Consider the following 25,189-nt stretch of genomic DNA (forward strand, 5'->3'; position numbering starts at 1 on the left):
TAATTTCTCAAGGTTGACTCATTGTATGGACAAAAGCAGCTAAAACATTTTTCAAAATATCTTCTTTTGTGTTCCACAAAAAGAAGGAAATAAATATGAGTTTGGAATGACACGATGAATAAATGATGATAGAATTTTTTTTCTTTCTGAGGTACTTCTTTAAGAGTACAACAGACATGTTTATATATATATGTGAGGATGAGAGAGCCTATATTAGCAGTCACTAAATCATCCTGTAATCAGCTCTCTGTGCGGATCCATCCATGCATGTTGAGAGCGGAGTCTTAGCGTGGCCTGCCTGTGAATGCAAGACCCGCCCCCCCCTCCCTTAGCCGACCCCATCTGTAGCCCATCTCTTTCTGCATTATCTGGAACCTATAAAACTCCTGAGCGGCACAAAAGAGTTAATGATTCCTTTTGTTTTGTGGAGGGGGGGACGGTGCACGGGCAAATGACAACAACAGATCCATCAAACTTAGCGGCGCTGGGCATATCAGCACTTTCTCTTCACCGCTGAAGTGCACATATTGCGTGCTGCCCCTCCCCCAGGAGTGGCAAGCGGACCGAGGGGACAGGGCAGCCCTTCGGTGGCCAGCCAGGACTTGATAAATGACTGGAGCAAACTTCCCTGTCGCCAGCTGGAGAGGAGCCCCCCTGCAGTGAGCTACATCATCCTAACAGCATTATTCTTTCTATGCTGTTTGTCGATAAAGCCACCCTCCCCATGATTGGCGTGGTAACATGGGCAGGTTAATTGGAAGGCTGAACTGTGAAATGGCACGGGAAGTGAACAGATATTGTCCCCACACCATAACATATGAAGACCGTGTATCTGTCTATCGATTACATGCTGGGTTCACGGCACCACCGTGAGCCACAGATGATTGGAGATGGGTGATAAATGTATGCGAGGACAAATGGACACTGGTGGCATGGAGGCAGACACTAGACAGAACTTAGTTGAAGCTTTTGGGATATATTTGTTTTATGTTTTCATAGTCTTAAAGGGAAAATTCACCCAAAATTAAAATTTTGTCATCATTTACTCAAACTCATGAGACTTTGAACTCATATGATTTGCTTTCTTCTGCTATTTGCTAGAGGTCACAAAAACATCAGTCACATAAAAGTAGTATATACATCTAGCGCATGTGATTTTAATAGACTAAGGAACTGGAATTTATGTTATTATTCTGTGAAAATCTTGACATCTGTCCAAGTTCTTGATCTAGTTAATTTGGTTCACAAAATCACTGAATGATTCGTTTTACCAAATGAACTGATCCAGTCCTCAAGTTCAACTCATGGCTCAATAATCTGGCCCGATGATAACAATTCACTGGATTGCAAGATTATCAATAAATAACGAAAGATAATTAAGCCCCCCACCCCACAAAACAATTTTATGAATCCCTAAGACTAATATAAAGAATAGTATACAGTGCATAAGGATTAAGATACTATTAGTTTTTTTTTATTAGTTTTTTTTTATTTGTTATTAGTTTTTGTTTTATTTAATATATTTGTAATATATCTAAAGAGTTTTATTTAGAACAAGTAAATTTAGTTACTTTAGTACATTAATTAAAACTAAATGAAAATGATAAAATTTTGCTTTGGCAACTAGCTCAAAAAAAAAAAAAGTATTCAGTTGAAGTTTATTTTATTTCAAGTTACAGAATGTTTTTATGGTTTTGGTTTTGAGTTTAACTTAACTAATAATATTCAACTACTTTTATGATACTTTTGCATTCTTTTTAAAGTTCCAGTCCCCATCAGTGTAACTGTGCCTGAATAAAGACCATTATATAAAATTCCTCCTACCTGATGCATTTTACTTGTTATTATCATTCTTTAACATATACTTGCTATTGTCATTCTTTTACATATATTATTTTTTATTGTATAAATTTTTTTTTAAATACTATTTTTTTTAAATCTTCTACTATTATCTTCACTGTATAGTATTTTTTTTTTTGGAAAACATCTAAAACTTGTTTTTTTTTTAAATATGTGAACTGTCCCTTTAAAAATGAGTGTCTGAAATACACTTTGTTTTGACTCTGGAGTCAATTTATCACAAGATCTATTGCATGTAAGACAGTGCTGAAAAAGCATTTTCCCAAGGGCTTAACTGCATTTTGGACCAGCACTAGTGGCAAAGAGGCATGGCAATGTTTTTTGTCTGGACTCTTACCTGTAGCAGCTCTCTTTAGACAGTGATCCTTTGCTTCAGGGGGCCTTTTGATCAGAGGCCATGCCTAACATCAGATGGAGGACACTTGATACCAGACAGAGGAGGTAATACAACACACTGTCCTCCTCTAGAACTTTTGCTCCCTGTCTTGCGTGTCTGGCCACCCTGCTGCCTGATGCTATCAGCAAGAAAGAAAGACTGACAGTAGCACAGTGCCAAAGGATAGGACATAGGCTTTTTACAAAGCTTGACAGAGGTCAGGTATTTAGTTGCTGTGCATTTATTTTCACCGGAGAATTTCCCAGCGATGGCGTAATAAAAATTTGATAGCCTCCACATGCATGTTATTTGGCTTGTGTTTGTGTGTTGGTCCATCTAAACTTTTGTTTGTGCTATATGTTTCCATGTGTCTGGCTGATCAGGTTTGTTTGTTTTTCTTTCCTTAACATGTCTATCTGTTACCCAAGTTATCTCTCTTCACATAAATGAAGCATTACACGGTCAAAGTGCATCTCGGTGTGTTACTTCAATTATCTTCCCATCATTCCAGGTAGCACCATGATTGTTTGGGTATCAAGAGTTTCATTAATATTATTCCTTAGCCTAGATATATAACCGTTTTTTTTTTCTGGTCAATTTATGTCGTTGTAAATTAATTACTAACCCTGTGTCTATTTAAAAAAAAAAAAATTAAGTAAATGTAAGAATACATTTTATTTTGTTAGTAATATTTCAACACTTACCGGACAGAAGCAATTTATGTTATCTATACTTTATTTTTGGAAAAAACATGTTAAAATATGAGTATCCAAAAATGATACATAAGGCCTTGCAGTAACAATTATTTGCACATCTCCCAATCATGATTGTATTGCATTGCATTATTTGTTTTGCCACCCACAATGAAAACTACAGAGCTTAGATCATAAAACAAAGCATGTATATAATCATACAAAAAGATCAAAATCAATGTTTATATGTATTTTAAGTAAGTAGTGTGCTATAATGAAATAAAAATCTAATTTATTTACATGACAAGCTATAACAAATTGTTCTTACCTTTTCGGCCATAAATACTGGCAACTGCACCATATTGCCTATCTTTTTCTCAGTTTGGGCATCAAATTGAGTTTTATTCTCCTATATCATAGTATATGTGCCATAAAATCCTGATATATCAAACATGATATATTATATTATAGAGTTCTATTCATGTACAGTATATATATATATATATATATATATATATATATATATATATATATATATATATATATATATATATATTATATGCACATTAACAGTAACCATGTTAATATGGCTAGTTGGTTGCATTTTAAGGATACACTATTCTAAAATTGACAGGATGTATTTTTATGGGCTCTACAGTCACTGTGCCACACACTTTTCTAATATTTCTAGATGTTCACAGTGGGACAAACGCACAAAAACAATTTGCTTTGACTTTCAGATCAGTGTTGTTGATGCAACTTCTGTCAACTTTTACTTTAGTACATCGTCAGATTTTATCAGCAGGACAACAATCAAAGCATCTTGCACTAGCCTAGAGATCCATGTGTCCGCTTCATCTCCCGCGGTCTGCCCCTGTGAACGGGTGGAAGGCTCCAGCAGGCAGTGTTCTGGCCGCCTCCGTGCTTCCTGGGCCTCCTGGGGCTGGTTGAGTCTGCCTCCTCTCTGGGTGGATCGGAGGATAAGACCGTCCCTCACTGCACAGTGCTGGGGTCCAGATTGCTATACTGGGACAGTCTGGAGGTGGGCTATGGCACTCCAATTCATCTCCTGCTGTAGCTCTGCGACGAAAGTGCCTAGTGCCCACTTCTCATCTGTAGGAGCACTCAGGAAGATGGATTGGTTGGCCGGACCATCAGAGGAGGCAAAGCGTGTGGCTAAGAGCCTATGTAGCACGTGGCTGCTCTCATATGTAAGTTTGATGAAAGACATTCACAAACAGAGTCTGGGGAGCTTCTTCTGTATCAGATGTCTCAGAGTGGTGTACACTTTAGAGCAGGCGAAAGTATGAAAGCGGCACATGCTGGCATGAGCCATTCATCACTTGCTTTTCACTTTTATGGGGTACTTTGAATACGATGTTCAGCGATGGCTTTCACTAGGTTGGGAATTAAGATGCTTGCTTAAGTCTGTTTCGGTGCCTTAGCATGTTCCACCTTACTCGAGCCGCTGCTCATAATTACATGGGCATGTCCAGAAAGACAGACTAAATTACACACAGATATAAGATGAGGTGCTATCGGTAATATTCTTATGATGTTCTTATTAATCAGCTTGGCTGGTTTTTATTACAGTCCACCCAGTCCACCGCTGGCTAGGCAATAATCAGAAATACATAAAGAAATTCTAGTCGAGCCAGGACCCAGCTTTGTCTTATTATGGAATAAACCTTGTGGAAAATATCGGTTCATCCCCAGAAGCGGCTACAAATTGGTCCTGCGTGCCACGTTTGGAATTTCCGCCGCATTCCATGACCTAAAACAAAAATGACAAGAACAATGACAAATTTGACAAAGAAATTTTTACAAAAAACAACCTCTATTTGGTCAGCCAAGCAGCAAATATGTCGGATGATATGCTTTATTAAGCAATCCATTTTTCAGCAATAGCGGTGCCATCTGCAAAGGTTAGCGTGCATCAGGCTACAGAAATTTCATCTGCCTCTCTGGGCCTCGGCAAACACTCCAGCACATTTTTCATGTACATACAATTTTGGATGCAAATAGAATACTTGATGAAAGGGATGACCTTCTGAAGTGACTCTTTGGCAGTAAGGTAGGACGGAACAGGCAGCAGGAACAGAATGAGTTACTGCCCTGGCTGATCCAGCAGCACTGTAATATATGACTACTGTTCACACACAGAGTGAAAGCTCACCCCCAACCCACTCTGCTTCATCTCGTTTTGCTGTGCCTGGATAAAGAAACTTAGCAGAACTTAAAGGTGATATTCTTCCAATTTTGCCTACAAGACCCATAGAAAGTTTTTATACTGTCTTTATGACATCGTAAATGAACGTAAATTGCATATTGTCAAATTAAAAACATTATAAAATGCATAAAATATAGATACTAAATATAAAATACACATGCAAAAAACATAAATATATATTCAGTAATATAAATGTAATTAAAAATAATAAAATATACATTAAATAAAATAAAAATAAATCAATAAAAATGCTTGTTAACAGTGGTGTTACACATTACTTACTATTATAATAACAATTCATTATGCATAATTACATGCAAGTAACTCTAAGCCAAATCCAAATCCCAACCCTAACCATATAATAAGTACTTGTAGTTAAGTAATATTACTCAGTACTTATGTGTATAATTGCACTTTAACAAGAAGACCTTAAAATAAAATGCTTTAATAATAACAATAATAAAATATATTTTATTATATAAAATCATTTTATTTTTTATTTTCTCCCTGTGATGGCAAAAGCTGCATTTTCTGAAGAATTTTACTCCAGTTTTTGTCATATAGACTAAATGGATAGTGAATGTATACTTTGTTTAACATTTTTATATAAGAAGCAGACTGCAGAAATATGCATCCACATTCATTTTAGCTCTATATAATTGTATATTAACAATTGGTAGTGTCTTATTTTGTCCTCTAGAGAAACATCTAAAAGCTAAAATGCCAAAGCTAATACGTACTTGAATTAACTCTAAGTCTCCTGTGCTATGAAAGAGACAAAAAGTAAAAAAAGGCTGCCATGACTACAATATTTCCATCCATAAATTGGTTACCAAATCTAAGCAGGTTTTTTTTTTCACCATTGGTTGTGTCACCATGTAAGCAATGTTCTAGCCACTCTGTCTTTGTTGTCAGAAGTTTAACAAATGGACAGCCAGACAGCTAGTGTTCCACTTACTCAGAGGCGTTGGTCTCATCTGTATTGTGGCTGGTAGCACAGTCATCTTCATTCTCTTTGTCCTTACTGAGGAAGGTGATCTATCAGACCACAGACATCATGGTGAATCTAGCTGGCCTCTGCCTTCTCCCATTTGAATTGAACACAGAGTGTTTTAGTGCTCTGCAAGCGTTCCTCTAACCAGGAAAGGATTGAGAATGAGTGAGCTGTCCTTGGCTTGTATTACTGTCCCAATATGATTGAGTTCCTTTGCTGGAATTGAAGAAAGGATGAAAATTGAGGACTTGACTTTCTGAGCTGTGTGTTTCAGTAGGAATCAGTAATCTCATTTCCATCTAGGTCATTTTACACATTTTTTATATTATGAGTAGTGAAGTGTTTCATAAAAACTTTATGGAGGATTTTAAGCTGACATTACGAACAAGATTAGCTTTCAGAATGTATATAGTCTCATCTACTGTGAGCACGAAACCATTAGGATCTCATTTTATTACAACAGCTTCATTATTGTTTTCATTGTTGTAATTTAAGAAGTCTTATGCATTGAGGATATTTAAAATATAGTTAAGACACAGTATTTTACTACTGATCAAGAATGTATGTTTTGTTTGTATTCCCAAACAGAACAAGTTCTGGCAGTCTGAGTCTTGTAGGGGGATGATCATAGTGCGATAATTCGACTGACTAAGAAGTTCCTGCTTCAGTGACTTTGTCCCACTGAGGGACGCGACTTCCAGACCCCTCAGACTGATTGTTTGCTTGGGAGCTCAGGGAGAAGAGCATCTAGTTTCCCAAGGTGAGTGTTTTTTCCAAACACCTGCTGTTAAATAAGCGGGGCAGACCTCTGGCCGGTGCTCTCCGGCCAAGAGAATTCACTGGCTTTGTCTCTTTGATGAAGAACTAGAGCTATTTATCCAACCCTCTATTCACTGGATGTGTCACCAGCGAGGTGCTTAGGCTTGAGTGTTGTATATAGACTTCCTCAGCCTCTAAATAGAAATGAAATGGGATTGCCAGTGTTTTTGTTGGGCCAACATCGGAGGGAAAAAAATTAGAGATCCGCTCGCTGTGTATTTCATCACCTGCAAAGCCAATGAGGGAGAGCGCCGTGTGCCTGGCGACTGCAAACTGCGCCCAGGTTACTGCACGCTACAGTAGCCAAGAATGTGTGGTTCTGTAGATGATTAAATCAATACAGTTTTGACAAGACATGTAGGAACATGCCTCTTTATTTTACGCAGTTCCTTCCCCACCGTCAGGGGGCATTTATCACCCAACCCTGGTGCCGTCATCTAATGGAGATTGTTCTTTAGTCTGCGCTTGATCGAGAGGCAGGATTATGATGCATGTCGATAGTTTACCGGGATATTGACACAGGGACAAAGAGCACAGCCTGCAGCTGCTAGCCCATCTATTCCCAACACGCAGCGACATACGCACACAGTCATCGTGGAAGTATCCCCCGTGGATGATTCCCATTGATATCCCATTGATGAATCGGCCCAAGCACCCGGGTGACTGGAGGCAGTCGTTAAGACCACCACAAACTCATTCAGCTAGCGATTAACGCTGTGAATGTCTGTGGCGTTTCTCGTCTTTATTTACCCTGGTCTGTTTCTCAGTGTCTCCCTGTCCTCCCACACAACTCTTGAACACATCCTTGGGACCTTTATCGTGGGCTTCTCACAAAGGGTTAATGATAAAAGACAGCACGTGTGGGAAAGAACGCAGGGGGATAATGAATATAAAAAAGGGGGGCAGCATTGGAAAGAGGAATGAGATGGGGGGGGGGGGCTAATGACAGGTGTAGCTGTAAATTCTTCATTCTGCATGGGCTGATGGGAAGCACTCGGCTTTGCGCTCGCCTGTGACTTTACAACTAATCCTGTTTGTAAGTTATTATTTATCTTCAGCAAACTTTGTCAGGCTTTGATTTTTATTTTTTTTCTCCTCCCTCCTCCGATTCCCCTCTTGTGGCTCGCTCTTGCACATGCTCCCCACATAATTTATGACTGCCTCTGGTCCTCATGACAGATTATTAAAAGTAGAATTAGTTTTTTGCGCTGGATTTTTCCACTGGGAATTGGGAAGGCAGTCCTCTCAGAGGAAGGTCTCTTACGAGGTCTCCATTACTAATAGAAGTTTTTTCCCTTTTTTTGATGGGGTGAGAAGACTAATGATTTGAATTTACTGTTGCAGGCGTCACGTGGTTGGAAAAGCATCAGCAGACGACACAAGAGGTTAAGTTCTTCCCCGTAGAGAGCTTTATTGGATTGTTTAGCAGCAGAAGGATAATGTTTTTGTCAGAGAATGCCGGAGCGCGCTAGTCTGGCTACGGAGAGAAGAAAGATGATGAGACCGAAAAAAGACAGAGTGAGAGGCAGATATGGGGAGACAGAAAAGAGCTTCTCGCTTATGTGGGTGTTTTATAGATAGAGGGACATGGAGACAAAGTGGAGCAGAGACAACATAGTTTTTTGTAATGCGACTGGACAAACTTTAAGGTGCGAGTTGGAGATTTCCAAACGCGATCTGTTTCCTCTTTTGTTCTTTTATTCTTTCTGTCATGTGCTCACATGCAAAAAAGAAAAAATGCAGGATAGATGGGCACACATGCACACACGCACACACACAAAGTGCTATTTCCATTCACCTGATGGCCGTTTGGAGCTTGTTCTCCCAGCATGCTACTGCAGCATGGGAACCAGAGGGGAGTCACAGCACAGCTGAGAGCCTCGGCTTAATCTTATGCATCATTAAGCACTCAGCGGCAAGCCAGCGCTGTTCATATACATCATCCACGCTTAATAAACATAATGATGACATAAGATGTAATTCTAGATGAATTTTCATTTTATAGGGAAATGGAGAATTCCTGTAGAAAGGAAAAGAAAGAAAAAAGTAAATTATCAGGGAAGTACAAAATAAATGATGTTTTTTTCAGCAAGATGAATAGCGGTGTTTGGGGCTTTAGAGAGGAGGGAGAGAGAGTGTGATGCAGGAAGGGGATGAAGGGGCTGTGGAGGTGATGGCGGTAGGGTGGGGGGGTGTTACCGGCCATTTGTACGTTTTAATCGCGGGAGTCTGATAGTCAGGCTGAGGGAGTCGGAGTGGGACTCATCCATCATGAGCACTGAAAATCAGAAGTATGAGGGGTAGAGTTTCAGCTCGGGTCGCCTTACAGGGGAGGAAATAGGGTTCTGATGGAAGTGTGAGGGGAGAGTGGCCCTAGACACTTGCCAGGGCGACCAGGGTCACTGAAAGTCAGAGAAGACCTGAGATTACCACATCTGCTCAGAGAGCCACCCAGTCTGGACCCCTCTCTTGTAACACGGCCTATGGCACAGCGATGAGCGGCACCCATGAATTAATGCAAAGAGGAGGGAGATGAATCGCTCCTTGAAATTAGTGAGCACTTTGAATTCCGACGGAGTGGGCCGGGCAAACTACTTCCCCTCTATCAGTGACTCTTGACACGGTTAGATAACAGTGCAAAACGAGCATCTACAAATCAAAGTATAATTATGACTGCTGGCATCCCATAAATGCTTTAGTCAAGATGGCCGCTCGGAGCTGTGCGCTGTTTGTACAGCTGTGTGAGCCCAAGCTTTAGATGCGGCAGAGAAGGAATGCCAGCAAGTGCACAGTTGCATGTCTGCCAAAAGGCTGAGGAAGTGCAATGCTCTGCTTCTGTCTAATGACTAAATAGAGCAGATCAGCCCCAGTGCAACCTCCCTAATGCAGAACTGTGAAACATACAGTAGAATAATTAGTTTGCCTGTTTTTCTTTGGCAATCAAGCTGTCTTTTATCTAATATTCCATCTTTATTCATTCATTTTCGGTACGCTCATATAATCATGTGTAACATATATAAACATATATAAGCATTTGAAATTTATATTTAAAAATTTAAATTATATAACAACAGAATATATATATATATATATATATATATATATATATATATATATATATATATATAGAGAGAGAGAGAGAGAGAGAGAGAGAGGAGAATAGATAGATAGATAGATAGATAGATAGATAGATAGATAGATAGATTATTATAAGATAATATGTATAAAATATACAGCATCATATTCATCAAAAGTCAATACATTTCTAAATGTATAATAAATAAAAGTTTTCTATTTCAAATAAATGCTGCCCTTTTGAATTTTTTATTCTGCAAGGATCATGGTTTCCAAAAAAAATATTTAGCAGCTCAACTGTTTTCAACACTGTTAATAAAAGGGCTTCTAATCAGCGTATTAGAATTATTTTTGAAGTAAATTCAGTCATTAAAGACTGGAGTAATAGCTGCTAAAAATCAGCTTTGTCATTTACATTTAAAACATATTAAAATAGAAAAGTTATAATAAATTGTAACAATGTTTATTAAATTATAATTATTGTATGTGTGTGTGTGTGTGTGTGTGTATGTGTGTATTCTAAAACCTCTTTAATGATTTTATAATCATTTTAAAATAATTTGTATAAAAAAGATTACAGAAATTGTGGTGCAATTGTGTTGAAAAAATATACTGTTTAGCACTCCTCTGTAGTGCAAGGACATGTCCAAGTAAACTTGCTGCCAATGTTCAGTTGGATATTTTCCCAGGATTCAAGTCTTTGTTAATGTGGGAATACAGGATTCTCAGAATGTATGATTTATGTAAATCATGAATTAATTCAGTGCAAAAAAAAAAAAAAAAAGGACAAATAGCAATGTTATAGGCTAGTTAACATCTTCCCCCTAAACCACTCCAACAGTTACACTGCAATTAATTTGATTTAGAGCATTTATTTAAAAATAATGGTATCAGAATTATGCTGAAATCTGTTTAAGAATGTAAGTGAATCTTTCATGGTTCTGAGTTGATGTCATTATGTGAAGCACCTGTTATGGAACTTCCCGACAGAATCTAGTAATCATCTATTGACCTCTATGCTGTGCTGTGTAACTCAGTGTTAATGACTAAGCTTTTGATATAATCTTGCTCTCATGAAGTATAGAGCTGTTCCTGGCACCACTGGCATACTGCATCTTGTTTCTCCAACTATTAAAAGTGTCAGCGGTTGTCTTCTATTGCTTTTATATACTATTATTAATGACACAATGCTAACCGCCCAGAGTGTACATCTAATTAAAACCTCCAACAGTTATAGCGAGGAATGAATCCAAAAGATATGATATAATCATAGCAAATAATGTGATTTTTTTTTTCCACACTGCCTCTGGACGTTGGGTTGTAATGGGCTATCTGTATTCGCACTGTGGGTTGTGACCTCACTCAATGATTGTTATAGAGCACTGTAAAAGTTGCGGGTTTCTGCAGCAGCTTTTATTACTACCAGCTCTCTTATTTCAAAGCCTCTTTTTATTTATTACAGATTGTTTATTTGGGAATGAGGTAAATTATTGAAACCTAAACTTAAAACTTTGTCACTGTAGTCCACACCTGTCTACCAAACAATTAGCATCGTGCTAGCGAGTCATGGGTTTGCTTCCCAGGGAATACATGAACTGATAAAACGTAGAACTTGAATGCAACGTAAGTCTCTTTGGAAGACAACATGCCTTGTGAGATCACAAGAAAATTTAAGAGCTATGTATATATTTTCAGATGACTGTGATCTAGATGACAGTCTGTGGGGTGATATAAATGCGTCTTTCTGCTGTAATGCATTTTTGTCTGGTTGGCCAGGGTCTCAGAGTTCCCCCCTCTTTCATTCCTGACCTCTGACACAGTCATCTCCCAGAACCGAAGGCTGTTGGCCTGCATTCAAGCCCCCTGTCTTAACCTGAAGAATTATGTGTGCAGATAATTAGCTCTTATAGGTACACTTTCCATTTCTTCACTTCACTAAGCACATCATCTTCCTTCTCTCTTTATTGTTTGCTTTTCTTTGTCAGATCGATGTCTTGCTACTGCGTAAGTAGCAGTCATATCTAAAGCAACATAAATCACGACAAGGTTCCCTGTCGCACCAGTCATCGTGGTAGAGAGCGTCTTTTTTTGTGTGGATCTCGGATCAGGGTTTGACTGCGCTCTGTGTCTGTCTGTGTGGCGCTGTGCTCACTGGTCTTTTGCCATGTAAAATGGAATGTGATTACACAGTGCTTCGCTTTGGCTTTCAGAGGCTGTCAGAACATCAGGCATTTGTGTCAGATCCCATTCCGCCCATCCCATAATATTCTCCTGCTCCCTTTGAGTCTGTTGAGGGGGAACTTATCAGATTATCCCCTATCAGGTGCCTTGGTGGGGAGCGGGTGGGCAGCATTTCTCCTGCCATTGCTGCCAGCCCTGTGATCATGTCCTGCTAATGAATGCGCAAATGCAAATAGCCCTTCCCTGTAAAAATTGACATTGTCTCCTGTGATAAATTTTCTGCTGAGGTAAGAGACAATTTAGAGTGGAATTACAAGCAGGCTCTTTGTCACTCTTCGGGTCCATTTACATCCATAATTAGCTGTAATTCCACTGCACCCATTAGCGAGTGAGAGAGAGAGAGAGAGAGAGAGAGAGAGAGAGAGTCACCACTGAAACAGATAAGCAGTAAAAAGGGGCGAGAGAGAGGAAAAGAGAAGCGCCAGATCTCTTGATGCTTTGCACAGCGCCGTCAGCTGGTGATTTATATGCACCCCTATGAGCTTGTCGCCACGCCAATGGGTGTAAACATTGATTAGGAGCAGGAAATTAGGCACACACTTTGTCCTCTGTGTCAGGGTCTTTGGGTTGATGAAGAGGAAGGCTCATGGTCCTAATGTGTACAGTCCTCAACACCTGAGCGCATTTTAGAGGGTGGCGTTAGATACGCCTCTCAAGCATTACCCAAACAAACACATGACATTGTGCCACAGCGCTGCTTGAGTGACAAGCTCAGACTTGTCACTGAGTATCTTTCAGACCTGTGTCACTCACGAACACGGAAGTCATAGTGCATGCTTTTCCCCACAAAACAAATGTGGATTGGCTGGAAATGATTGCTTAGTTAAGTTCTACTGGTATGTTTTTAAACACATTTTCGAGTGTCACCTGCAACGGGAGGCAAATTAATATAGGAGCCCAGTGCATTTACCGTGTATTTTTCCCTGCAATGCACAAGGGGCCAAATATACCACCAAAAGGTCAAGGTGCAGGACTTCTTCTCTACTTCTTCACCCCTATCTAATGAAAGTGTTTCCTGCACAGTGTTTGTATGACATTTATCTTAGACAATTTCCCCAAATCATGTCATTACAAAGTATTTCCTGAACCTCCTCTCATAACCCATTAGTAACAATAAAATGTTTTTCTTAGTGAATTTAGTAAATCGAAATGGTGGGGAAGATGCTTTGAAACTGTATCTTGCCAAGATACAATCAAATCATAATTTACTACAAGCTGTCTAGTTTTTTTTTTTTTTTTTATCTGTGTAATTAGCTACAGGCTACAAACAAAAAAGTATCTTTAAGTTATTAAGGGGGTCAAAATGAGGGCAGGCACAAAATCAATAAGCAGTTTTACATTAAGTATAGATTGTATAGGTTCAAATGATCCAGAAACATGATTCAAATAAGACAAAGCATATATGCATAGCCGAATTGAATATGCAGTACATCGATTTGTAGAGGCAATGGAACCGGTAAATTTGATTCAAAGGGGTCATATGATGCATTTAAATTTTTCATTTCTCTTAGGAGTGTTACAAGCTCTTGGTGCATAAAGAAAATCTGTAAAGTTGCAAAGACTAAAGTCTTAAATCCAAATAGATATTTTTTATCAAAGTTAAGAGTGAACCACTCCTACCTAAAACGGCTCATTCTAACACGCCCCACATGTCTACATCACAATGTGGGAAGATTTGCATAATGCTCTCAAAATGTTCATGCAAAGAAAGAAGGCATTACTTTGATTCTCGCTGTTGCCGCCGGCGCCATGTTGTGAAGACGCTGTGTTTTGTTGTGAAAGTGAAACTACATTGTTTGGCCTTCCAAAAGTGGACACAACTAGAAATCAGTGATTAAGTTGTATTTACAACACTGTTTCAGAACAGTTCAACCCATGTATGCAGTGAATTTTACAGTGGACAAGGACTGTTTCCTGTGAGAGTAGCCTACAATACACTAAAGTATTTGTTTCTATAAAGTGGGGCAGTTCTAACTTTGCAAGAACAGTCTGGCGCTTCTGACACACAGTCTGTGATTACGTTTTCAAATGTAAAGGATTTGCCACTGAGTAACTGTTAGAGCTTGTTGTTTGTCATTTCTTCGATCACATATGTAGACATGGTTTTATGTTTACGCAGTGCGATATGCAATGCAATGCCTAAAAGACAGTATAAGTCATTATAATCAGTAATTATGTCCCCACTGGATGCAACAAATGCCTAGTTTGTATTGGGTTTTATTGGTTTGGTTTCATTGCGCTGGGTCACACGGGTTGCATCCGAAAACGGTAGCTGACATGCTGCCTCGCTGCCATGGCTGGACTGGCAATTGGGCATACCGGGCATTTGCCCGGTGGGCCGACGTGCTTTTTGGGCCGATATCTCATACTACTACTTTCTTTTTTTTTTTTTAAACGGCCCATAAAATTTGTACATCGGCGGCCCATTCGTTTTGTTTTGTTTTGCTTAATTGGCGGCGCTGGGTTTGTGCCGGTTTAATGCATTGGTCAAAGTCAGTGTTAGTTTTTTTTCTGACAGACCAGCCCATGAAACACGTAGATCAGCGGCCCATTGTCTCTTTTCTTGATTGACACTGGGCTGGCCCAATCACAACTTTAAACGAGTGAGCGAGCGGCAGCAGTGTCAGTGTGTACCTGTAAAAAAAGATGGAGAAGAAACGCAAGGAATGTGCAGATAAATAGCGTGAAAAAATAGAACCAGGCCCTTAAAGCAGACACTGTAAACTGTGTCAAAATATATGTTTTCTGACCTTCATCAGCTCCTGTGGCAGATGATGGTAGTGAGGACGGAGGATCAGGAGAGAGATGAGAAAGTTTAGAGCCTGCGGTAAGCATAACTACTTTCAAAACACTTAGGCCATGTCATGAGTGTAGATTATTTCCACATCTCTATAGTTGACGATTACCGCAATTCACTAGAAATTTAATAAGAGGCGTTTGTAAACCATGTTTTCCGCCAAAATAAAAGCTTGATGCAGTTTGCGTCAAAATAAAAGATCATGTGCTTATCTCTTTCAAGTATAGAAATTGGTACAACTAATTAAGAAAGTTTCCTTTATTTTTTTGTGCATTTGTTTTACAAAATATGGCTATTACTGTCATTGGATTAATATTATAACTATTATTATGTATAGGTGTAATGTAAATAGACACTGTAACTAAAAGAGGTTTGAATTTTTCTTTGTTTAATTTGCACACTGAATATGGGTTGGAGCTTTTAATTTTGAACTCTCAAAGTGCGCCAAATTAATGAATTTAACATTAAAATGCACAAACTTTTCTCACGGTGGGGCATGCCCCCGAACCCCCCTAGAAGGACCGAGGACACACCACCATAGTTTTAACAAAAATCCTGTAAGAAACACTGGTATTGCTATGCCAGAGCCGCTTATAGCTTGTTTTAGGATTCACTGCTGTGGAGTATAGTTCAACTGTATTAATAAATATAAAATTTTGACTTATTTCATCTGTTAACTCTCACTCGTTCCTATACTCACTCATTACATGGCATTAGTGGTTTTAATGAATAGGAGTTGGTATGCATATAATTAAGGGCGTGCAAAGATGGGTGGTGTTTATGATCATATAGTGGGCCGGTCTGGGCAAAAATGCCCGGGCCGATTTTTTGTCCCAGTCCAGCCCTGCTCGCTGCCGTATGAGGCAATAACTTTCCAGGCAGCTTTTTGCATGAAAGCATCTCATGAAAATAACTAAACAAATATTTAATTACTATTACTGATTTCTCACTTGAACTACCATCAAAAGTTCAAAAATTTTGTCAGAAATATACATTTACACACAAGTTGACCACCAAATGCAACTCTCAGATGCCATCTTTTTGAGGTATTTGGCCAATCAACACGCACTGGATAGCTGGCCAATCAGCACACACCTCGCTTTTCAGAAAGATGAGCTTTGTAAAAATCGATGCGTTTCAGAAAGGTGGGGCGCAGAGGAGCTACAATAATATAAATTTTGTGGAAAATAATACTTTTTTAACCTTTGCATTACACCAAATAACGTTATTTTTGGCAACGTCAGATGAATCGGACTTTCTGAGAAATTGAAATCATTTCCTCATTTTCCTCATCTCAGACAGTTCAACAGCCTCTGGTGCGATGGTTCTCTTTAGGAAATGGTGCCAACCCAGGAAAGTTGGCATATTTTACTTTACAATTTCTTTTTCTACTAGGGAGCAACACCGTTATTTGATTACTTGATTAAATTACTTGATGTATACATTGGAGCGAGCACGCATTATGGTTAATGATAATAAATCAAAAAGTTCCTGAAGTTGGTACAGTGAACATTCATTGATATTATATGAGTCGTATATTGATAAGGAATATAACTTTATATGTAGTTAGTTCACTGATGCATTGCTGATGAAAAAGTGTCCTAATTTACCCGAATTCACCCTATATATTGTTGATACTACTTTTGGACATATGGATTTGTCTTTATCTCCAAACCAGGGCGTGTTGTTCACAAGCTGCAAGCGCGATAGAACTGCTTCTTTGCTGACATACGAACAATAGAAGATATTTGCGAGTGTCCCCAGTAACAGCACTTTTCTATCAGTTTGAGAAACCGATGCAGACGATTCAGTGCACAAGTGAACTGTCCGGATGAATCAAACTGAATTGCACACTATTACCTTTTTTTAGTTGTTGTTGCAAACTCGTATTAGGGATTCATATGCAAATCACTAGTTCTGGTTTTAAACAGCTGATAATGATAGAAACACACTTTACACGATTGCTTATCAGTTCAGTAGGCTATAATGTAATCTCCACCATCAGGGATTTTTCAGTAGGCCTAACTTTACTGGGGCACAACAGAAACCCTTTTCTGCTAAAGGAGGGTTGAGCGATGTAGCTTGTTAAAGGAACATGTTAAATGGATGAGCTACACCAGGATACTTAAAAACAGATGAATTTATTACACAAAATACTGAAAGTGTTAAGTTAGTAGTGTCACTACCCTTGGGTTACTGCCCAACACTGGTAAACACCAACCAATTTTTTTCTCTCTCTTTTTCATCCCATTAACAATCTGTTTAACAATGCTCTATCATTGACCATTTATTTGACCCTCCAGTTGAGAGCTGTACCTGAGTGCTTTTGTAATGCCATCTTCTAGAGAGCTCTAATGAGGCTCATTGTGATGTCTAATTGTCTAGCAGACATTTAACTCATCAAATATCATTTGCTTGGATTCATTAACTATAATGAAAGAATCCACACTCCTAGATTCACCATTTAAAGCATTGTGTATGCCCAACTCTGCTTTTTTGATGCCAGCAGTTCCCCTCTCTTCTCTCACTCTTTCTTTTTTTCCCCCTCCAGTGCTGTTTCAATCCCTATGTACCTTCTGGTCTGTTACCCCGGTGCTGTAAAACATAAATGCCTGTATTGTGCATTAGGGCCCCATGATTGCATCCATCAATCATGTCAGAGAATTTGGAAATGATGGTTTAATGTACCTTTTTAACTACATGTAACTTTGTTGATGCCTCTGTACATATTTTGTGCCATCGATATGAAATGCACGAGAAGGAAGGGTGGAAAAGAGAGCAAAAACCCATTGTGTTTTTTCCCTGTCATTAAGCTGTGCCCGGGAGATGATGTGGAAGCCGTATGTGGTCCAAGGGAAGTATTTATGGCCCTGCTTGAATCTGGTTGGGCTTCGCTGATAGCTGAGATAATGGGAGCGAATGGGATGCAGCGAGCTGTTCTAATGGCACCAACAAGACATGGGAACAGCTAGGATAAATAAATGTTAGCCATTTTCTCTACTCCACACCATTTGCATATTCAATCATTAAAGCTACTTAAATAGTTCTGATAATAAAATAATAATAAAAGTACCGGTTGCATTTAAAGAGTGGAAAGCAGGTCTTTAAATTTTCTTAATGCATTTGATGCAAAGGCTCATGTTTCAGTTGAATAGTGGAGTTGTGTTCGGTTGAAGATAGCGAGAGCTTTAATTTTAATTTGTTTTAATTCTGACACTTATGCTCCAGTGGCTTTTCTTGTGAAATGGGGATGAATACAAACAAGATTTCACTTCATTAAACAGCAACAAACTGTACGGAAATTGCACTTACTTATGGAAATAGATTTTAAGCATGCAAAGCATTACTTGCTCGGTCTACGCTGAAATTTGAAAAACATTACAGGGTGAGCCTATTAGCTCTGACAGAGTTGAGCACAATTACTGAAGGGGGGGACGGGGGTCAAGGTACAGCTAAACCCATGGTGATAAAAAGTGACAAGCTATAAGGAAAGTATATTGACCTTAAAAAGCACTTAATTTAATAAACCGCAGTTTGCACAGGTGGCATTACTCTGAGACTGGCCAAAAAAAAAAAGGACAATGATAGAAAATCACTATTTTACAGAGGGATGTTTTAGGATAAATAATTTGTTTGATTTTGAACACTTTATTCAGAGCTGACTATACTATTATTAATTCAGTTTTTATGTTTATATCCACTAAATGTGGACTGTTTATACAGTTCTCTGTGTTACTATTTATTGGCACTATTAATCATTAATTATAAATATTTAAAATAATGTAACACCCCACCCCCACCACCTCCGGTGTAGAATTGATAGTAATTGAACATATATAATGCTCTGACAACAATGATTTCAATTATTTTATCCTCTGTTTAAAGACTGTACAACTGTTCTGAGCTGTTTATTTAATAGTGACAATTTTCCAGTTATTGTCAGCACTTGTAGCATCAAGATGGCTGCTTTTCAGGTAAAGCATTTTACTTGAGAAAAAAAAGTCTATTTCAAAATGTTTTAAATGCAACTAGTGAAATCAGAAAGTTTGGGTTGGTGACTTTAGCGCTTTTGTTTAACTTTCAATGTTATCTACATTTTCAGTATCTGTTGGAATGAACTGGAGTTAGCTGGACTGTTAACAATGGACTTTTCTTCTTATTCCTGAAATGGCATTCAAGTGTAAAAGCTGTTTCTTAATGCTAAAGGTAAGGCAACAATTTAATAGTTTGTCAATTTAATTATTTTTCTTACAGAATTGCCAGTGATATGAAAAATTGGGGGGCTTAAAATTTGTGTTTTCATACATAGTTCTCCATAATGCTACTTGCTGTTTTTAAGGTGTCCACATTGTATTTATTTGTGTGTGTGTGTGTGTGTGTGTGTGTGGCATCAAGATATTGTATTGTTGTACTGAAATATTGCAGGAATAGGTCTCATAATTGTAAAGAACACACGATTAAGTATATAATTAATTCGTATGGTCATGGAGGCAGGCCTTGAGAGTAAATCTATTAACATACTAATTTTTTTACATCCTTTTGTAGCTCACTAACCATCCTCCTTCAGCTCGCTTTTAGAGTTGAATGATCCTTTGAGATGTTAGTTGACATGGATAAAGAAGGTCTCCTTGCTCTTTTTTTTCTCCTCTCATGTCATCTTGTGCTCGGTCTAATCTCCTGAGCATTTGAGGCCAGAATGCCGCTGGAAGTGAATAGAAACTTCAGCCTTATTGTTTATGTGCTTCTCAGTGTGACCGGTCTTTGTGTCCCCCGTCTTGTTTTGTTTTTCATGCTACTTAACAGTGACATTGAATACCATGTGTGTTTATCTGTCTTCAGTGCGTTAATCTGTTTGCATTACTGCTGTTATTCTGGTAGTCCCATTATATATTAGAAAAGCAATTATCACTTCATTAAACATCGAAGGTGTTAACACAAGTCATAAGACTAAGCCATCTGTTGAATTTTCTTCTCTATGTCCTCTTGATGCTATCCACTAAACAACGCTTGCCACCAATTAAGGTTATACTTGGTAATTTAACTTTGAAAATGGGAAGTGTTCTGTTACTCTTCTAATAATAGCAATGCATATGGTGGTTATTTAGACTTTTTAATGAGAGAGATGGCCACTTCAATTTGTCTTTGAGATCCGGAAAAGGCAGATTGGAGCCTGAGGACTCAATTCACCTGAGCATATGTTAGAATCAGGCTTTTTTTTTTTTTGTATGTGGTGGCAGACGTTATAACATTTTGCCCTATTTTTGTAATCTGCTGTGGGATTGTACGACAGAATGATTTCACTCTTTTTTTTCCCAGTTACATTTGTCGCTCTTGCTGCATTGCATTATTATTGTAAAGGTCAGATAACTGCATGTTGGTAATATTTAATTCCATGTATCAGAGTAACCAGGTTGGGTGATATATTTTGTGAGGCAGATATTAAGTCGATTTACTGTTTTCCAAACCCTTTTAAAAATATATCCTTACTGGGAATCGTCACATGTGATCGCTGTGAAATATAGTCCTTTGGTGCTTAATTTGAAGTGCGGCACTGATATGTCAAAGAGCCTGTCATCAACTTAACCTCATCTCACTCTGTAAAATCAATAAATCAGTGCTGTAATTGGGCTGCTTTAACGTGTTTTCTGTTTTGAATCACATGCTGGGGTAATTTGAAACTGAGCAGTCATAAGCTAACATCTTGAATTATGTGACATTTAGGCATCTTCAGCCTCTTAAATCTGAGATGAAGGCATTAAGACAGATAAACGTATCTAAAAATACTAAACTGGATTTAAAGCTAAATGCTTATTTTTCATGCCTCCAGTTCATTTAGTTTAACACATTCCATCCAGTTGGAGCTGTCTGTATTTGAGATGTTTTTAACACTGATACGAACAAGATTTGTACCACTTTAGTTTTAAAGATGATGTTATCGCTTTAGCTGTGCATATCTTTCTGATTTAGAGATTTAACAGCTTAATACCTTCCACCTTATCCTGATAAGTGAAGAATATGTTTGGCTAGGAATACCAGTTTTGTATGATTTAAAAAAAAAAAAATTATTTTAATACAATAAAAAGCTATGTAAAATTATACAAAATTATTTGACTGGGAATATTTTTAGCAACATTCAAATACTGCATTTTGTTGTTTATTGAAACATTTCTTTACAACGTTAATTTCCTTTGTTTCTGTTTTAAAGAAAAAAGCGAATGTATACCACCTCTGGCTGGAATGGAAAGGTTTTCTCTCAGCATCTTGCCATGTGTGAGTGTGTATTGACAGCTCAGATGGGAAGCTGGCAGAGGAAATGGCCTCATTTGTTTCCGATGGCTCAGTAATGGCAAATCACCTCTTAGGGGCAGTCAATTGACAGACTCCAATTCTAGTGCGCAAACATCCATGAGGATTTTATTGGCTTCCTCTTCAACTCCTCCACCTAATGTGGTTAGCCCAATGAGGCCCAAAAGTTGTAAAGGTATCACAGAAAAAAAAAAAAATCAATCACCTGCTGTCCAGGCATTTTAGGATGAATCATTTAAATTAGGACATCAGTCAGACTTGTTGTGTTTATGTTCATTCTAGTTATGAAAGTAGATGCTTTGTCAATTTGCCAGGATTTAGTATTTTTGATACAGCTAGAAGATGTATTTTTAAAATCTGTTTAAGTACACAATAGCTTATGCATTGATCATTCTCGCTTAAGCTCTTTCGGAGAAAAAAAAAAGAAGAAGAAGAAAGTTTTTCACAAAATCTTCTGTTTTGTCTTAATGAACAGGTGTCTTCATAACACAGCCCACCTCACAGATGGCTATATAATTAGCATTCATTATGGCAGCCTCTCCAAGGCCAAGATCTGTGTGGCCAATAAGACTTGCTAACCTTCTCACCTTCAAGCAGACCCTTCTCTGTGGGAGGCTGACACCTCTTTTTTCTAAGCTCGGACAAGATTGGGGGCCCTTTCATAAGGTGTCATTTTGATGCTTGAGCTTTACTGAGACATGAATTTAAATTCCAAGGAGGTGAAGGTCTCCTTGGAAGATTTTGAATATCACAAATTGCCCTAAAATGTGTATTAGCAAAATTATAAGCTATATATTTTATATATATTGTACTTAAATTGCATGTTCTGTTCTGTTCTGTTCTATTTTATTTTTTTATTTATTGTTTGTCATGATGCTCCAGCCAGCTGGCTGCCATTGAACACATTATAATCTTCATAATAATATTTAAATAGCATTTTTGTAAATTATATTTAATATTTTATTATTTCCCATTTATAACGGAAAAGTGCATCTCCCAGAGTTTAAACAATACAGTTTACTCCTGTAGTCACGGTTGTGGCAGTAGCGGTCAGGTCATTCCACGAGCATGTCAGCTTTCATGCCTGACTGCTTCTGTTGTGGGGCGAGGGGGGTGGGCCAGAGTGCAGGGAGCACGAGTAGGCCTGTAATTTTCTCCACTTAGAAATGAATTCCATCTAATATCATTTCACCATGTCAAACGGCACTGTGACATGCTGTTTTCCTCAGTAACATTTGGTTATGCTGCAGCAGTCGACTGCCCTCCTGATGCAGCCTGACACCCTCTGGTTATTAAAAACTGTTTGCACTTTGTGATATTGTATGTTGTGGGTTAAATGCAGAGCAATAGAGAGACTAAATAAACCCTCTCTGTTTTTTAGTTTCGACAGCTGATGTCTTGTGCCGGTAGCTTGTCTCTGCTTTGAGGTTAGGTTACCTGTCACTGGGAAATACAGTTGATGACTAATCTATCTTGTATTTCAGGTGTTGTAACTCTCTGGATTTAAATCTTTTTCCTCATTAAAATATATTTATTACAGTTTCTCTCTATTATAGTAGCTGCAAAAATATTCATTTAGAGACACATCCCTACTTCAGTATATTTTTTAAATGATTAAAAAAATTCTTTAAAAGGCTGTTTTCATTCTAGTCATTTCAGTAGTTGTGTGTTTTCTTTGTTTCCATGTGTGTAATGCTTTATTTATTTATTTACTTATTTATTTATTGTTCTGTATTGATGAGGACTCCCTGGAAGAAGAGATTTGTATCTCAATGTGACTTTTCTGGTTAAATAAAGGATAAATACATTAAAAAAATTATATTCTCTATTCTATTCTATTTTATTCTATTCTGGGTTTCATTACTTTTTCCATTTACTTTTTCATTACTACATTTTTTGTTCTAATAAAATGTTAATAACAACAACAAAAATCATCAATAGTTTATTCTTACACATTCATTTGAGTTGTGTAAATGCAAATGGTAATTCATTATATGTATTTAATCATTTAGACATTACTAATTGTTGATATTATTTTTTTTCTAAATTTTTTTTCTTGTTTATTTTTCACCTGTTCCTAATTATTAATTGTTGTGATGTTTATTGTAAATCCATATTTTATTGTGATAATAAGAAAAGGCTTTTCTTTGTGCAGTGTATGTTTAGACAAACAAATATTATACATTTAGCAGCAAATACTAAATGCATAATCTTTCTCAGTCTTTGTCTTCCATAGTGAGTGCAGACACACACAGAAGCTTTCCCCTCACCTCACAATAAAGAAGTGCACATTTAGGAGATAGAGATGCAGACTCTTGAGTTATTTGCAGGGGTAATGTATTATTCTGTTCAAGTAATGATCAGGTAGTGTTAGATGAATGCGAGGTGTTCAGCTCCATTACTGGTCGCACATCAGTGAGGCATTATTACATTATCGCTGCTCCTTAGCAAGAGATAGGCTGTGTGACCAGGTTCTGAATACACCCATAGTGCTCGGGATAGCATAAATTGCAGATTGGCTCATTGCTTTCAATGATAAAAAGTAAGAATTGCTAGTAAAAAGAACATGGACTCAGGCTGCACCTCAGCTGTTTGTCAACTGAAGATGTTGGTGCATTAGAAGGAGAGATGTTAAACAGTTGCAAGGATTTTCAGAAAGATCAAGAGATCTGCCATCAGGCATTCACACGATTCTGAAAGGAAACACAAATCTTTAATACTTTTTTTTCATTTGCTATTAAAATGAAAGGGCATTATGAGCAGTATAAGAAGCCAGTTTGATATATTATGATATATCCATGGAATATATTACATAGAGAATTTGACAAACGTGATTGAAAATAAATTCAGATTTCATATTTTTTTCTAAACATATGGATTGTTTGCTGATTGCTTTTATTTACTTATTCTTAGTCTGGCACACTAGACCCTTGATGATCCTTAGGAGGGAAGGAAATCATTAAAACAAATGAGACTGTAAACATTCTAAGGAGCATTTGTCTTGGGGATCAATGTGTTCTGCTGTTCTTTCCTGGAGTCTATAGTGTTTTTAAACAATCATGAGGCAGACTATGAGAAGAGTCCTTTTTTTGGCTTACAGATGGAGCAATAATTATTGACAGCTTGGAAACTAATGACTGAACCCCCTTTTAACCTCCTGCCCAACCGTATTGGATAAACTTTTCTTTTTTCTCGAAAATGTCAAAAGCGTTAATTATATTTTCGATATAAAATGCTGATATGATTCTGAATTCTTTTATTTGTTTTAGTTGTATTGTGATTGGCAATCTAATGTAATCCAATAATCTTCTGTATAATGTATTTTTTTTACTAAATTATTATTATTTTAATAGTTTTAATAGTAGATATAATGTACTTAATTTTTTTTTTCTGAGCACTTTTCTGATCAATATTGTATTATTAATTATAGATTTAGTGTATAATAATAATAATAATAGTTATATTATTAAATTAAATTGATCCTATTTCAGTCTTTAATTTATATATATATATATATATATATATATATATATATATATATATATATATATATATATATATATATATATATATATATTTGTTCAGTTTAAAATGTTTACATTGCCATCATTAGCGACACAATCATAATTTGCTTTGTTCTTTCTCCACTCTGTCTATATCATAACAACGCTGTGCAAAGAAGGTGACTCTAAGCTGCAAATTGAAGAAAAGTGTCCCATTAAATCAGACAATATCACATGAATTCATTTCCTCCTCTTTGTACCTTTTAAGCTTATTTTCACCAAAGATGAAAAGGATT

The sequence above is a fragment of the Carassius carassius genome, chromosome 30 (genome assembly GCF_963082965.1).
Source record: "Carassius carassius chromosome 30, fCarCar2.1, whole genome shotgun sequence".
In the NCBI taxonomy this organism is placed as follows: domain Eukaryota; kingdom Metazoa; phylum Chordata; class Actinopteri; order Cypriniformes; family Cyprinidae; genus Carassius; species Carassius carassius.